The sequence below is a fragment of the Galeopterus variegatus genome, unplaced genomic scaffold (genome assembly GCF_000696425.1).
Source record: "Galeopterus variegatus unplaced genomic scaffold, G_variegatus-3.0.2 Scaffold2003, whole genome shotgun sequence".
In the NCBI taxonomy this organism is placed as follows: Eukaryota; Metazoa; Chordata; class Mammalia; order Dermoptera; family Cynocephalidae; genus Galeopterus; species Galeopterus variegatus.
The window spans coordinates 111,792-126,869 of record NW_007728114.1 but is presented as its reverse complement, the minus strand read 5'-3'; positions in this window follow the sequence as shown (position 1 = coordinate 126,869).

The window sequence follows — 15,078 nt, the reverse complement described above, 5'->3', positions numbered from 1 at the left end:
AGCATTTTGTTTTTCTTAACAAGGCCTTCTCTCAAAAAAAAAAAAAAAAAAAAAAAAAAAAAAAAAAAAAAACTCCTTAAAGAAAACATAGGGAAAACACTCCAGGATGTAGGAGTGGGTACAGAATTCATGAATAGGACCCCAAACGCACAGGCAACTAAAGGTAAAATAAGCAAATGGGATTATATTAAACTAAAAAGATAAACTAGATAGAATAGAAAAATTCCTAGAAGAGGCACACTGTGAAAACTGACCCAAGAAGAACTAGAAAATCTGAAAAGAAGTACAACAAATAAGGAGATTGAGCTACTAATAATAATTAAAAAAAAAAAAAAAAAAAAAAAAAAAAAAAAACTACCCACAAAGAAGAGTTCAGATCCAGATGGATTCACTGGTGAATTCAACCAAATGTTTAAAGAAAAATTAACATTAATCCTTTGAATACTCCCCCATAATAGGAAAAGAAGTAATACTGTATGAAAGAAATAAGACTCAAAGAAGACTATACAGTATACTGTATCATTTTATTTATATGACAGTCTGGAAAAGGTAAAATCGAGGACGAGAGAACACATCGATTGTTACTAGGAGTGAAGTGTGTGGGGAAGGATTTATAATAAACGGGTAGTATGAGGGAAGATTTTTTTGGGTGATGGTGAAAGGTATCTTAGCCAGAAAATAGCTATCTTTGGGGTAACTAGGACCAAGCAGAAAATTTCAGTTAGACATTAATTGGGAACTGACAATCAATTCCTTGAGGTTAGCAGAAGAAATGAGGAACTGACCATATGGCTGAAACTGTATGGAGGTAAAATCATGCGCCAAAAGGATCCTTTTCAAAAGTTTACTTCTGTTTATCTCCAATTACACTTTCTTATGTTGATTTACTTTAGATGCTGCACATCAACAATTAAAAATTGAAACTAAGTTTTCTTGTTTTTCTCACCTCCCTAATCAACTGGAAACATAAGAAATCCATGATAGAGGAAAATCACCCAAGCTGATTGTTAACTCAACTTCTTGCTTAAAGGAAAATTGCATCCACATTAGTTAGAGATATGAATCATGTATCTTTTTGTTCCAGTGATGCTTGACTAAGGTTATTAGTTTTTGAGCTCTCCATAGGAGATAAGGACTCCAGCCCCCAAATAACATCAAGGACTTGAAGCTGACCAGTCCACCAACTACAGTCTCTATGAAACAAAAGCACCCAGTCCATCATCTGACTGACCCAGACATCTGACTCAGACCCTCTGCTGAACCTATAACCAGCCTCTTCCTTTGCCTGCAGGACAAAACCCTTACCTCACCTTCCCACCTCTTCCCCTTTATGAACCCCAGAACAGGCATCAGAAGGCAGGATGACTTGAGCCTGGTCATCCCTCAGATGCCAGTTATCTGAATAAACCTTCCAATCCTTGCACCAACTTTTGGACTTCTGAGTCGTTTGTTTTGTGCTAGAGGGCAAGCCGAGACTGCTGCCAGTAACATGAAACTGTTCCGTATCTTGATTATGGTTTTGATTACAGTACTTCATGCATTTGTCACACTCATAAAAGTGTACTAAAAGAAAAAATGTTTAGGGCTGAGCCCGTGGCACACTCGGGAGAGTGCGGCACTGGGAACGCAGCAGCGCTCCCGCCGCGGGTTCAGATCCTATATAGGGATGACCGGTGCACTCACAGCACTCACTGGCTGAGCGCGGTGCGGCCAGTCTCAAAAAGGACAAAAAAAAAAAAAAAAGAAAGAAAGAAAAAGAAAAAATGTTGTGTATATAAATTAAAAAAATGAATTTAAAATATATTATGGTCTAAAATGAAGAGTCATTTGAAGGTTTCAACTTTAAAATATATAAACTATAAAATCAACCTTGTAAATTATTACGAACAATGTAATTTGTTTTAGTATCCCATTTTTACTTTCAAAAGTTTACTGATTCGGATGACAAAAAATATTGTCACTCTGTAGAAAAGAAAAATTAGGCCTAGGGAATTTAAATAATTTTCTTAAAATTAGACAGAAGATAATATTCAGAATTTCAAACTACATGTATCCTACTGCACTCCTTATGATCTTACCAGTACACATGCCTCTCCCAGATTTATAATTTGTAATTACCTATGTAATTTATTAGACAAAGTAACTAAAAGTCTTTATGGACAGTAAATTCAATCAATGCATCATCTGACTTTTAGCCAGGTCTAAAATTCCACAGGGACTGAAAGATTCATCTTTCTCAATCATATTTCCTTTTGAACATCATTAAACTCAACAGCCTCTCCTTATAACTCATATTTATCAATAATAATTCTAGTTATTTTTCTTCTTTTATATTATGCAATTCATTGCTGTACCAAGAACTTCAAGAGGGCACTGGGTATGGATAGATGATATTCTGTAATAATCTCTAGAAACACAAAGAACTGTGGAAGTATATTAGATATGTATTTAAGAACATAATGTGTCATAAAATTATTTTCCAATATGAATGCAGCAAAGTATCCCTCTTCGCTGAATCAAACTGAAAGTATACTCAGAACCCTAAAGAAAAATATTCCCATAAATTCACATTTTTTTTATTTCTTATTTTTTACTTTATTCATTTAGTTTGCAGAAAGTTTTATTTAAAAAAAAATAGCTGTAGGAACAAAAAAAGGAACATTGCTTAAAAGGTAGGTGATAGATGCAAATAATTTTGATATCTACCTAGGCACACATATCAACATAAAACCCATAATAATTTTATCTACTAAAATGTACTCAATGAAAAATTATGTGTTTTTCAAGCCCAAACTATGAATTTAATCTTATGTGCCATCATCTTCATGTAAAGACTGCTTGCATTGTTTATTTGCAAACAATAGTAGAGAGGTGTGCTCATCTCTATATTATTTGTCTTTGTTTCTCAAAGTCAATGTTCAACTGCCAATGAAGACATTCAAACAATGTCTGAAGTGATCTGCTTTTTTCTCTATATTTATATTACACTGGAAAATGTCAGAATTATATCATCTTAAATCTAGCTTGCATGCTTTGTAAATTCAACGTAACCCAAAAGACTTTTAAGTTGTGGTGAATGTCATACATGTACTCAGACAGCCCAATGGAGAAAATCTAATACCATTGTACAATTTTATAGTGGTCTTCCAACTTTTGGAACTACATAAGCAGGTTGATTACAATTCATTCTTTTTAGCTAAGTATACTTTTCATTTCAAAAATAATTATGGAGGCCGGCCCGGTGGCGCACTGCTACAGTGTGCCGCTTGTAAGTGCGGCAGTGCTCCCGCCGAGGGTTCGGATCCCACATACAGACCGGTTCCCGCTCACTGGCTGAGCGAGTTGCAGGCGCAACACCTAGGGTTGCGATCCCGTGGCCGGTCCCGGTCCGGTACAGGCACGACACTGAGGGTTGCGATCCATTGCCGGTCACGAAAAAAGACAAAAAGGAAAAAAAAAAAAATAATAATTATGGAACTTTCATGAAAAAATAATAACATATATTTTAAATATCAGCAAGAAAGAAAGTTGTGCAAATCAACTACTGCATATACAAAGCCTATTAAAATATATTTTAGTCATTTCAAGGTTAAAGCTTCAACATGCATGGTCACATCAGACTTGTTCACCATATTTAAGCTTGCAAAACTCTACTGAATAGTATTCCATTAGGTATGTATATCACAATTTCTTTATCCATCCAGTGATCAATACTTAGATTGATTCCATATCTTGGCCATTGTAAATAATGCTGCAGTGAACATGAGAGTGCAGATATCTTTTCAACATATAGATTGACTTCATTAGATGAATGGAAAAATAAAATGTAGTGTATATACACAATGCAATATTATTCAGCATAGAAAAGAAGAAAATTGTGTCATTTGTGACAACAGGAATGAATCTAGAGGATATTATGCTAAGTGAGATAAGCCAGGCACAGAAAGACAGATACTGCCTGATCTCACTTATATGCAGACTCTAAAAATGTCAAATTCATATCATAGAAGCAGAGAGTAGAATGGTGGTTACCAAAGGCTGGGGTCAGAGTACTGGAGAAATATTTATCAAAAGATACTAAATTTCAGTTAGACAGGAGGAATAAGTTCAGGAGATATATAGTACAAAGTGGTGATGACAGTTAAAAACAATGTACTATATACTCAAAAATTGCTTAGAAAGTAGAACTTTAATGTTCTCACAAGGACAAAAGATGATAAATGTGTGAGGTAGTAGATATATTAATTAGCCTGATTTAGTCATTTTACAGTGCACATGTACATCAAAATGGCATGCTGTGCATCATAAATATATACAATTTTTGTCAATTTAAATAAATTAAAATTAAAATAAAAAAACAAAAGTGTACTAATTTAGATGATGAAAAGTAAAATGTTTAGCATATTAGGGGACCTTTATATTATCTGTGAAGAAAATTCAAGCAGCATAATAACAGTAATATGAACAACGGAAGTAGTAATTTCAACTTCCTCTGACCTAGAAATGTCTAAGTGATGGAGAAGTATAAAGAGAAATGAAGAACAAGCCGTACAATAGTTTCCCCTCATCTGCAGTTTTAATTGCTGTGGTTTCACTTACACTTGGTCAACCACAGTCCATTAATAACTGAGTAAGATATTTTGAGAGAGAGAGAGAGAGAGAGAGAGAAAGAGATCACATTCACATTACTTTTACTATAGTATAACGTTATAATTATTCTACTTTTCTCATTAGCTGTTGTTATCTCTTACTATGCCTAATTCATAAGTTAAACTTCACCATAGGTATGTATGTATAGGAAATGCATAGTATATACAGGGTTCAGTACTACCTGAGGTTTTAGACATCTGCTGTGAGTTTTGGAAAATACCCCCCCCCACCCCCGCACCGCAGGTAAGAGGGGACTACTTGAATGTCCTTTTTTGTATGTGTTCTTTTCACATCTAGGACTCCAATGTGGGAACTAAAACCGTATGATAAATTTAGCAAACCATCGCAAGTGGCACATGGATAAACAGACATAGTCCTTATTAATATAGCACTTGTATAGGCAATATGTTTGTCAAGTCATTGACCCTGAGGAGAAGGTAAAAATGATATATGAAAAGCATAAGGTGAAAGTTTATTATTTATTCCATATTATTCTAGATGTGATTTAGGTCTATAAAAATTATCCAAAAACCAAATTTATTTTACAGTTAAAATGATACTGTACCTCTCTTTAAAAGTGTCTTTTATTTTCCACAACATATGACATGTATGCATCATTTCAGTATTTTCTCAGTTTTTGAAATCAGGATAAAGAAATTGAAAGTTGATTTCTAATCTACCTTCTTTTGTGAAGGCCTTTCTAACAAAGAAACCAAAAGTTTTCAAGGATAACAGACACAGATGAATGCCTTTTGTCTTTACTTGCTAAAGTTTTCTTTCCCTTCTTATGGCCTGAAGGCAAAAGATTTCAATGAAAAAAAAATTGAATGGATGCTCTCATTTGATTTTTATTATAAATGTGTGAACAGTAAATTGTACTCATTTCTTATTTCTAATAACCAATACATTATTCTAAAATCATTTACAACTCTATTTTTTATTTGATAATTATTAGAAATGAGTGGCTATTAAAAATCCTTTTGCAGGTAGCAACAGCGGGACTTACATAACTTTATTTTTTTCCAATGTAATTGCCTTAGGAGCATCTTCTCACTTAAACATCCCAACACTGTAATATTGTACTATTGAATCTCAAATGTCTGTAAATGCCAGGGGTGCTCACCTGAATGTATATTCGTCCATTCAGCCTCATATAACAATAAAAAGTGTACCATCTGATACACAATTAATTTTAGTCCATTGTTGAACTCAATATTAGCTAATAACTTCCTGTGGTAAAGAAGTGCATCTGTTCATCTCAATCCGATTTCTTATTTTTGTATCAATTGTACCTAGATAGTACTTTCTAAGCGAGCAACTTGTATAACACCAATACTAGTTCTCCCCAATTGCATGTGAGTAGAAGTTATCTGTGTCACTTCTGGGCCAAGAATTTGAAGAAACTAGTAAGCTTTCTACATGTTCTTTTTTCTTTCTGACCACCTGGATGGCAATTTCCTGAGTCATCTTGGCAATCATGTTTTAGAAAAGGCAGAGCTAACCAACCTAAAACCTCTCTGGACACTTAGGTGAGAAAAAAATGCTAAGATTTTATTGAGCCATTTCATATTTTAGTCTGTTACCACATTCTATCTTACTGTAACTAATATAGCCCCCAAAGGTTTTTTTGTTTTCTGTAACCAAGATAGAGCTATGAACACTGTTCTCTCATCATCACCATCTCTTAATAATGAGTATCGTTTCAGATTCATAGTGTTTTACAATTTCTAACCTCAATTTGTACTCGATATAATGTGTTAGAAGTTGTATATTTCTGGGTGTCAAAAAATTCAGTTTGGAGCCCCATTTTGCCACTTTCTAGTTGTGTTACTTGGTGTAATTCATAACCTCTAGACCTTAATTTACTTATCTATTATTTGTTTGATAATACATACTTCACAGTTATGTGTGTGTGTATGTGAAATAACTAAATGAGATAGTATTTATGAAACTTCCAAGCACATATTTGGCATTCACTAATATAAATATGATTTGAGTAATAGAAAGTTGGCAATAGAAATTGGAAGACATTATCCCAGGAATTAGATGGAGAACATGAAATCCAGAGAACTTAATTCAACAGCATTGGTGAGATTAAGGAGAGACTATCATGTTACTTATGTTTTGCTAGGACTTTTTCAGTGAGCATAAATAATTATTGGGACTAAAGTAAAGATTTAATAAAAAGACACTCTTTGGTGGATTAGCACATTGAATTACTCAGCAGATAATGAGATCTGGGCAGTTTAGAGAGCAATTTAAAAGAAAAAAATTATACTGTTTAGTAATGGATTGGAGAGCAGGTAAGAGAAAGGTTCTCAAACAAGATTGCTTAGATACACAACTCTGTTTCACCACTTTACTATCAGTATAACTTTTGGTAAGTTATTTACCTCCCTAGGTCTTAATTTTATAATCCAAAAAAAGTAGATAATAATAGTACTTATTCATTAGGTTGTTTTGAAGACTAAGGGAGATAATCCATATAAAGTACTAGGAACAACATTTTGCACATAGTAAACTATCAAATGTAGTTGTTTTTAGTAGTGAGAAAGATGTGATACATATGAGAAAATATGGATGTTGAATGTAAAAGAACAGGGAAAGAATCTGCTGATTATCTCGATATCTAGCTATCTAATCTCTCATTCACGTGGCTGAAAAATACTTATCTCTAATAATACCATTTTAATAACAGCTTAAATTTCCACATCCAAATTCATTCACCCATGCATGATTACCTAACTAAAGGGTGGCTTTTGGCTTTCACTTTGCAAGTGCAGACAGGTAAAAGTAGACAAAGGATAATGCTAAAATGTGGTTGAGATGTCATTGTCAGTCTACTTTCCAATATCCAGTACATATAATCAGGAGAATCAAAGAAAAACACTAGTATAATTATTTGTAATTTAACAAGACTTCTGCTTTCTTTAAAAATTCTCCCTTGTCAAAATGACCATACTACCCAAAGCAATGTACATATTCAATGCAATCTCTATCAAAATACTGAAGACATTCTTCACAGAAATAGAAAAAAAGCAATCCTAATATTCATATGGAACCACAAAAGACCCCAAATAGCCAAAGCAATCCTGGGCAAAAAGAATAAAGCTGGAGGTATTATACTACCTGATTTCAAAATATACTACAAAGCTATAGTAACCAGAACAGCACAGCACTAGCATAAGAACAGACACATGGCCAAAGGAACAAAATAAATAACCCAGAAATAAATCCATGTACTTACAGCCACCCGATCTTTGACAAAAGCACTAAGAACATACACTGGAAAAAGGACAGCTTCTTCAATATATAGTGCTGGGAAAACTGGATATCTACGTGTAGAAGAATAAAACTCGACCTCTATCTCTCACAATTTACCGAAATCAACTCAAATGGATGAAAAACTTAAATGTAAGACCTAAAACTACAACACTTTGAGAAGAAAACACAGAGGAAACACTTCAGGCCCTTTGTCTGGGCAAAGACCTAATGACTAAGACCCCAAAAGCACAGGCAACAAAAGAAAACATAAACACATGGAATTATGTCAAACTAAAAAGCTTCCACACAGAAAACAATCAACAGAGTGAAGAGACAAACAGCAGAATAGAATAAAGTATTTGCAAACTATACTTCTGACAAGGGATTAATATCCAGAATATGCAAGGAACACAAACACCTCAACAAGAAAAAAGCAAATAATCTGATTTTAAAATGGGCAAGGGAGTTCAATAGGCATTTCTCAAAAGAAGACACACAAATGGCCAACAGCTATGTGAAAACATGTTCAACATCACTAATCATCAGAGAAATGCAAATCAAAACCACATTGAGATATCATTTCCTTCCAGTTAGATTAGCTATTATCAAAAAGACAGAAAATAAAAAATGCTGACAAGGATGCAGAGATAAGTGAACCCTTATATATTGTTAATGAGAATGTAAATTAGTACAGCCATGGTGGAAAACAGTATGGACATTTTTGAAACAACTAAATAGAACTATCAGAATAGCTAGCAATCCCACTACTGGATATATACCCAAAGAAAAGAAAATCAATATGTCAAAGGGACATCTACAATCCCATGTTTATCACTGCTCTGTTCACCATAGCCAAGATTTGGAAGCAAACTAAATATCCACTGATGGATGATTAAAGAAAACGTAGAATATATATGCAATGGAATACTACTCAGCCATAAAAAAAAAAAAAAAAACATGAAATTGTGCCTTTCACAGTAGCATGGATGAGCTTGGAGAAAATTGGGTTGTTAAATAAGTCAGATACAGAAATGTGGGAACTAAAAAATAAAGTAAAAATATTAATAATAATGTAAGTTGAAGTTTTAGAAGTAGAGACTAGAACTGTGGTTACTAGAGGTGGAAAAGGGAAGAGGGAATGGAGTAGTGAAATGTTGGTTAATGGACACAAAACTACAGCTGGATAGAAAAAACGAGTTCTATTGGTTTACAATAGTGCTAGGCATCTGTAATTAACAATAATTTATTGTATGTTGTCAAAGAGAGAAGGTTAAATGTTCTCATCACAAAGAAACAATAAATTGTTGCAATGTTGAATTTGCTAACTACCCTGATTTAATCACTACACATTGTATACGTGTAGTGAAATATAAACTCTGTACCCCATAAATATGTAGAGTCCATACGTTTCAGTTAAATAAAAAAAAAATAAATCCACTATAAAAAATATTCTCCCTTTATGACCAAACTAAATTATTGTTTGTTTTCTTTTACTTCTTTTGCTTTTTTTTACTAAGACATAATTGATTATTCATATTTATGACATAAAGAGTTGAGTATCAGTTTTTGTGTCAATTCTTTGCATCCATTACCCAATTTCACCCTATCTTCCCTTTCCCACATCTAGTTTCCATAGTTCTGTTCTCTCCTGAAAATTCTCTCCTTCTGAAAATTCTCTCCTTCTGAAAATTCTCTCCTTCTGAAAATTCAATGTGTTATTGTGGCTTTCTTTCTTCCTTCCGTTCTTTCTTTCTTAGCTCCCACTTGAGTGAGGACATGTGGTATTTCTCTTTCTGTTCCTGGCTTATTTCACTTAACATAATTTTCACCAAGCTTGTTCATGTTGCTGTGAATGGCAGAATTTTATTCTTTTTATGGATGAGAAGTAACTATTCTATTGTGTATATCTACCACATTTTCCTTATCCAGTCATCCATTCCAATTGAACAAACATCTTCATAGTGGTGAAAGATAATTTTTCTACCAGGACAGAGGATTTAGGAAGTGGAAAATGTAATAGATTATTTGAAACTCTTGAAGGGAAACCAAAATCACTGTTTGATCTCAGCCGGTCACTGTAGCACTGTGACAATTATTCTTTAACATATGTAAACAATAGTTCTAAATTACTGACCTCTCCTTAAGCATAGTTAGCTGTAGGTAATGTGGGGACATAAGAGTTGTTAAATCATTCAAGTGCATTAAACTTTTACAAATATTTTTAAGTAAAAGTATTTGTGCAGTATCAAATATCAGGCAAAATTCTCAAATTTAATTTTAATCTGAATTTCATCTTATGAAAGTAGAACTATAGGGAGACAATATCAAAGAATATTTAATGTGAAAAAAATGCCTATTGCCAACCTGAATGAAAAATCCTTTTCAAAAAAGTCAATTTCCTAGATAGTAACTATAGCACATATATGTTCAATTTAGTTTTAGCAGCCCTAATTTTTGTTCAACCAGTATTATATTCATGTGGGCACTTGATTATTTTCATTTGCTTGTGTTCCTTTTAAAGGAACATCCTGAAAAAGAAGACCTATGTGGACAATGTTAAATCTAAAAAAAAAAAAACCTCTAGTTTGCAGACTCACTAATGAATAAATGATCATGTGCATTCTATACTCAAATTTGTATTTGAAATGATCATTTCTTCATTAAAATTAGTTGTAATTATTAGAATAACAGAAAATTAGAGCAATTATAAATCAAATGTCTCAGCCATCAGTCTTCACTGGAGGTGTATTTTAATTTAGGGCAAAACTAAAGGATATGCTGATGCATAAACCACTGCAGTTGATCAAAGACCCCAGTGATAATGGCCCAATGACAGTGCACCTATCTGTTTAGCCTTTTCTACTATATTTTTTACAGTTTAACTGATAAATGCATCATCCCCCAAACAAGGCACCCTTTGCCGTCATCTAAGCCTTTGTCCACACTGTCCCTATTTTTGTCCTTTCAATCATTCATTAATTGTTTATTGTTTATTTACTATGTGCTAGACACTGTTTTAGGCAGTAGGGATGAAATCGCTAATTACATAGCCAAAGCCCCTAACTTTATGCAACTTACCTTTTTTTGAGGTAGGAAGGTAGAAAGTCAACATATAATCAAATAAGCAAATAAATTTATTATAAGAACTATGAGGAAAACAAGAGTAAATTATAGAAAGTAATTATGTGGATGTATGGTGGGTTAGCTAAGTGTATCAGAAAAGTTCTCTCTGTGATGATGACAACTATTTAATATGAGACATAAATAATGAAAAGAAGAAAATAATGGAAAGGTCTAAGGGAAGAGGAAATAGTGCAAAGTCCCTGAAATAAGAAAAGCTTGGGGTGTTTCAGGTCAGAACGATGTTCAGTGACTGTAGAATAACAAATAAAAATGGAAGTTATGAGACAGGGTAGGAATGGTAGGCAGGGTCTTCTCTGCCTAGAAACCAGTACAATCTTTTGTGTGCGCATGCAATATGTTGTTTTAATATATGTATATATTGTAAAATGGCTAAAACAAGCTAATTAGCACATGCATTACCTCACATACTTATCGTTTTTTGTGATAGGTATTAAAATCTGTGCTTAAAATCTATGTTCTTAATTTTTAAGACTACAACACATTGTTGCTAACTATAGTCACTATGTTGTACAATAAGTCTTTTTTTTTTGTCTTTTTTCGTGACCGGCAACGGATCGCAACCCTCAGTGTTGCGCCCGTACCGGACCGGGACCGGCAACGGGATCGCAACCCTCGGCGTTGCCCCCACTCCTCGCTCAGCCAGTGAGCGGCCGGTCTGTATGTGGGATCCGAACCCTCGGCGGGAGTGCCGCCACGCTTCCCAAGCGGCGCACTGTAGCAGTGCTGTACAATAAGTCTCTTGAACTTATTCCTCCTATCTAACCGAAATTTTGTGTCCTTTGACAATAACTCCCCAATACCTCTATATCTCCCACCCAGGCCCCTGGTAATCACCACTCTACTCTACTTCTATTATTTCAATTTTTTTTTAACACTCCACATGGGAGTGGGAACACGCAATATTTGTCTTTCTGTGCCTGGTTTATTTCACTTATAATATCATCCAGGCATATCCTTGTCACAAATGACAAGATTTCCTAATTTTTAAAGGCTGAATATTATGCCACTGTGCATAAACACCACATTTTCTTTATCCATTCATCCATCAATAAACTTACCTTGCTTCAATATGTCCACAATGGTGAACAGTGCTTCAATGAACATGGGAGTGCAGATATCTTTGGGGGATATTGATGTTTTTCTTTTGTATATACAGTATACCCAGAAATAGGGTAGCTGGATCATATGCTAGTTCTATTTTTAATTTTTTGAAGAACATCCATATTGTTTTCCATAATGTCTGTAGTAATTTACATTTTTACCAGCTCTGTGCAAGAGTTCCCTTATCTCCACATCCTATCCAACATTTATCCTCTATCTTTTGGATAATAGTCATTCTAACAGGTGTGAGGTGATAACTTGTGGCTTTAATTTGCATTTCTGTGATGGTTAGTGATGTTTAGTATTTTTTCATATTTTTATTAGCCATTTGTATAACTTATTTTGAGAAATTTCTATTCAAACCCTTTGCCAACTTTTTAAGTGAGTTTTTCTTATTTTCTTACAATTGAGTTTTTTCAGTTCACTATATATTTTGGATATTAACTTAATGTCAGAAGTATGGTTTACAGATATATTTTCCCATTCTGTAGGTTGTCTCTTTACTGTGGTGATTGTTTTATTGGCTGTACAGAAGCTTCCTAGTTTGATGTAATTCTGTTAGTCTACTTTTGCTTTTGTTACCTGTTCTTTTGGGTTTATATTGAAGAAACCATTGTCTAGATCAGTGTCATGAAGATTTTCTTCTATGTTTCCTTCTAATAATTTTATAGTTTCAAGTCTTACATTTAAGTCTTTAGTCCATTTTGAGCTGATTTTTGTATTTGATGTGAGATAAAATTCCAATTTTATTCTTTTTCATGTAGATATTCAGTTATCCGAATACCATTTATCAAAGAAACTGTCTTTCCCCATTGTGTATTATTGACACCTTTGTGGAAAATCAATCAACTATAAATGTTTGAATTTATGTCTGGGTTCCCTACTGTGTTTCCATAGGCCTGATTGTCTGTTTTTTAATGCTGGCACCATGTTGTTTTTATTACTATAGCTTCATGGCATAATTTGAAGTCAGGTATTATTCCACCTCCAGCTTTGCTCTTTTTGCTCAAGATTTCTTTAGCTATTTGGGTCTTTTGCAGTTTCACTTAAATTTTATAATTTTTTTTTCTATTTCTGTGAAAAATGTCATTAAAATTTTGATAAGGATTATACTGAATCACTAAATCATTTGGGGAAATAGAAATACATTAACAATATTAATTCTTCAAATCCATGAACACAGAACATATTTCCACATATTGTGTCTTCTTCAATTTCTTTCATCAGTGTTTTATAGTTTTCAATGTAAAGGTCTTTCACCTCATTGGTTAAATTTATTCCTAAATATTTTATTGGTTTTGTAGCTATTGTAAAGTGATTGTATTCTTCATTTCTTTTCAGATGTTTTGTTGGTAGTGGATAGAAACACTACTGATTTTTGTCAGTTAATTTTATATCCTAAACCTGTACTAAATTTCTTTATTAGTTCTAACAATTTTTTGTTGTTCATGGAGTCCTTAGAGTTTTCTCTATATAAGACTATGTTCTCTGAAAAGAGACAATTAAACATCTTCCTTTCCAATTTGGATGCATTTTATATCTTCTGCCTGTGTGATTTCTCTGGCTGGTTAGTACTTCCAGTACTACGTTGAACAGAAGATGTCTAACGTACAATTTATTTTGGAGAATGTTTTCTGTGCACTTGAGATGAGTGAATAATTTTCTGCTGATGGATGTAATGTTACATTGGATAAAGTCATGTGCTGCTTAATGATGGGAATATGTTCTGAACAATGTGTCATTAGGTAATTTTGCTGTTGTGTGAACATCATAGAGTTTACTTACACAAACCTAAACGGTATAGCCTACTACATGGTATAGCCTATTGCTCCTCAGTTGCAAACCTGCACATCATGTTACTGTACTGAATACTATAGGCAATTGTAACACAATGGTAAGTATTTGTGCATTCAAAAGATAAAAAAGGTGCAGTAAAATTATAGTAAAAAGATAAAGAAAAATGGTACACCTTTATAGGGCTCTTCTCATAAATGGAGCTTGAAGGACAGGAAGTTGCTCTGGGTGAGTCAGTGACTGAATGCAGAGTGAATGTGAAGGTCTAGGATATTACTGTATGCTGCTTTAGTTGTTTGAGAAAACTCCATACTGTTTTCCTTAATGGCTGTAATAGTTTACAGTCCCACCAACAGTGTACAAGAGTTCCCCTTTCCCTGCATCCTTATCAGCATCTTTTATTCATGATCTTTTTAATAATGGCCAGACTAACTGGGGTGAGATGATATCTCAAAGTGGTTTTGATTTGCATTTCTCTGATGACTAGTGATGCTGAGCATTTTTTCATGTGCCTGTTGGCCATTTGCCTGTCTTCCTTTGAAAAGTGTCTATTCACCTCCATTGCCCATTTTTTAATTGGATTATTTGGTTTTTTCTGTATAGTTGCTTGAGTTCTTTGTATATTCTGGATATTAATCCCTTGTCAGATGTATAGTTTGAAAATATTTTCTCCCATTATGTAGGTTTTCTTTCCATTATTTTGATTGTTGCCTTTGCTGTGCAGAAGTTTTTAGTTTGACATAGTCCAATGATTTTATATTTTTTTTTTCTTTTGTTGGTCGTGTTTGTGGGGTCTTATTCATAAAGTCTTTGCCCAGTCCTATTACCTGGAGTGATTCCTCTATATTTTCCTTTAGTAATTTTAAGTTTTCAAGTCTTATACTTAAGTCTTTAATCCATTTTTAGCTGATTTTGGTATATGGTGAGAGGTACAGGTCCAGTTTCATTTTTCTGCATATGGATTCCAATTTTCCAGCACCATTTATTGAAGAGGCAGTCTTTATCCCAGTGTATGTTCTCATTGCCTTTGTCAAAGATCAGTTGGCTATAAATACGTGGGTTGATATCCATGTTTTCTACCCTATTCCATTGATCTGAGTGTCTGTTTTTATGACAGTACCATGC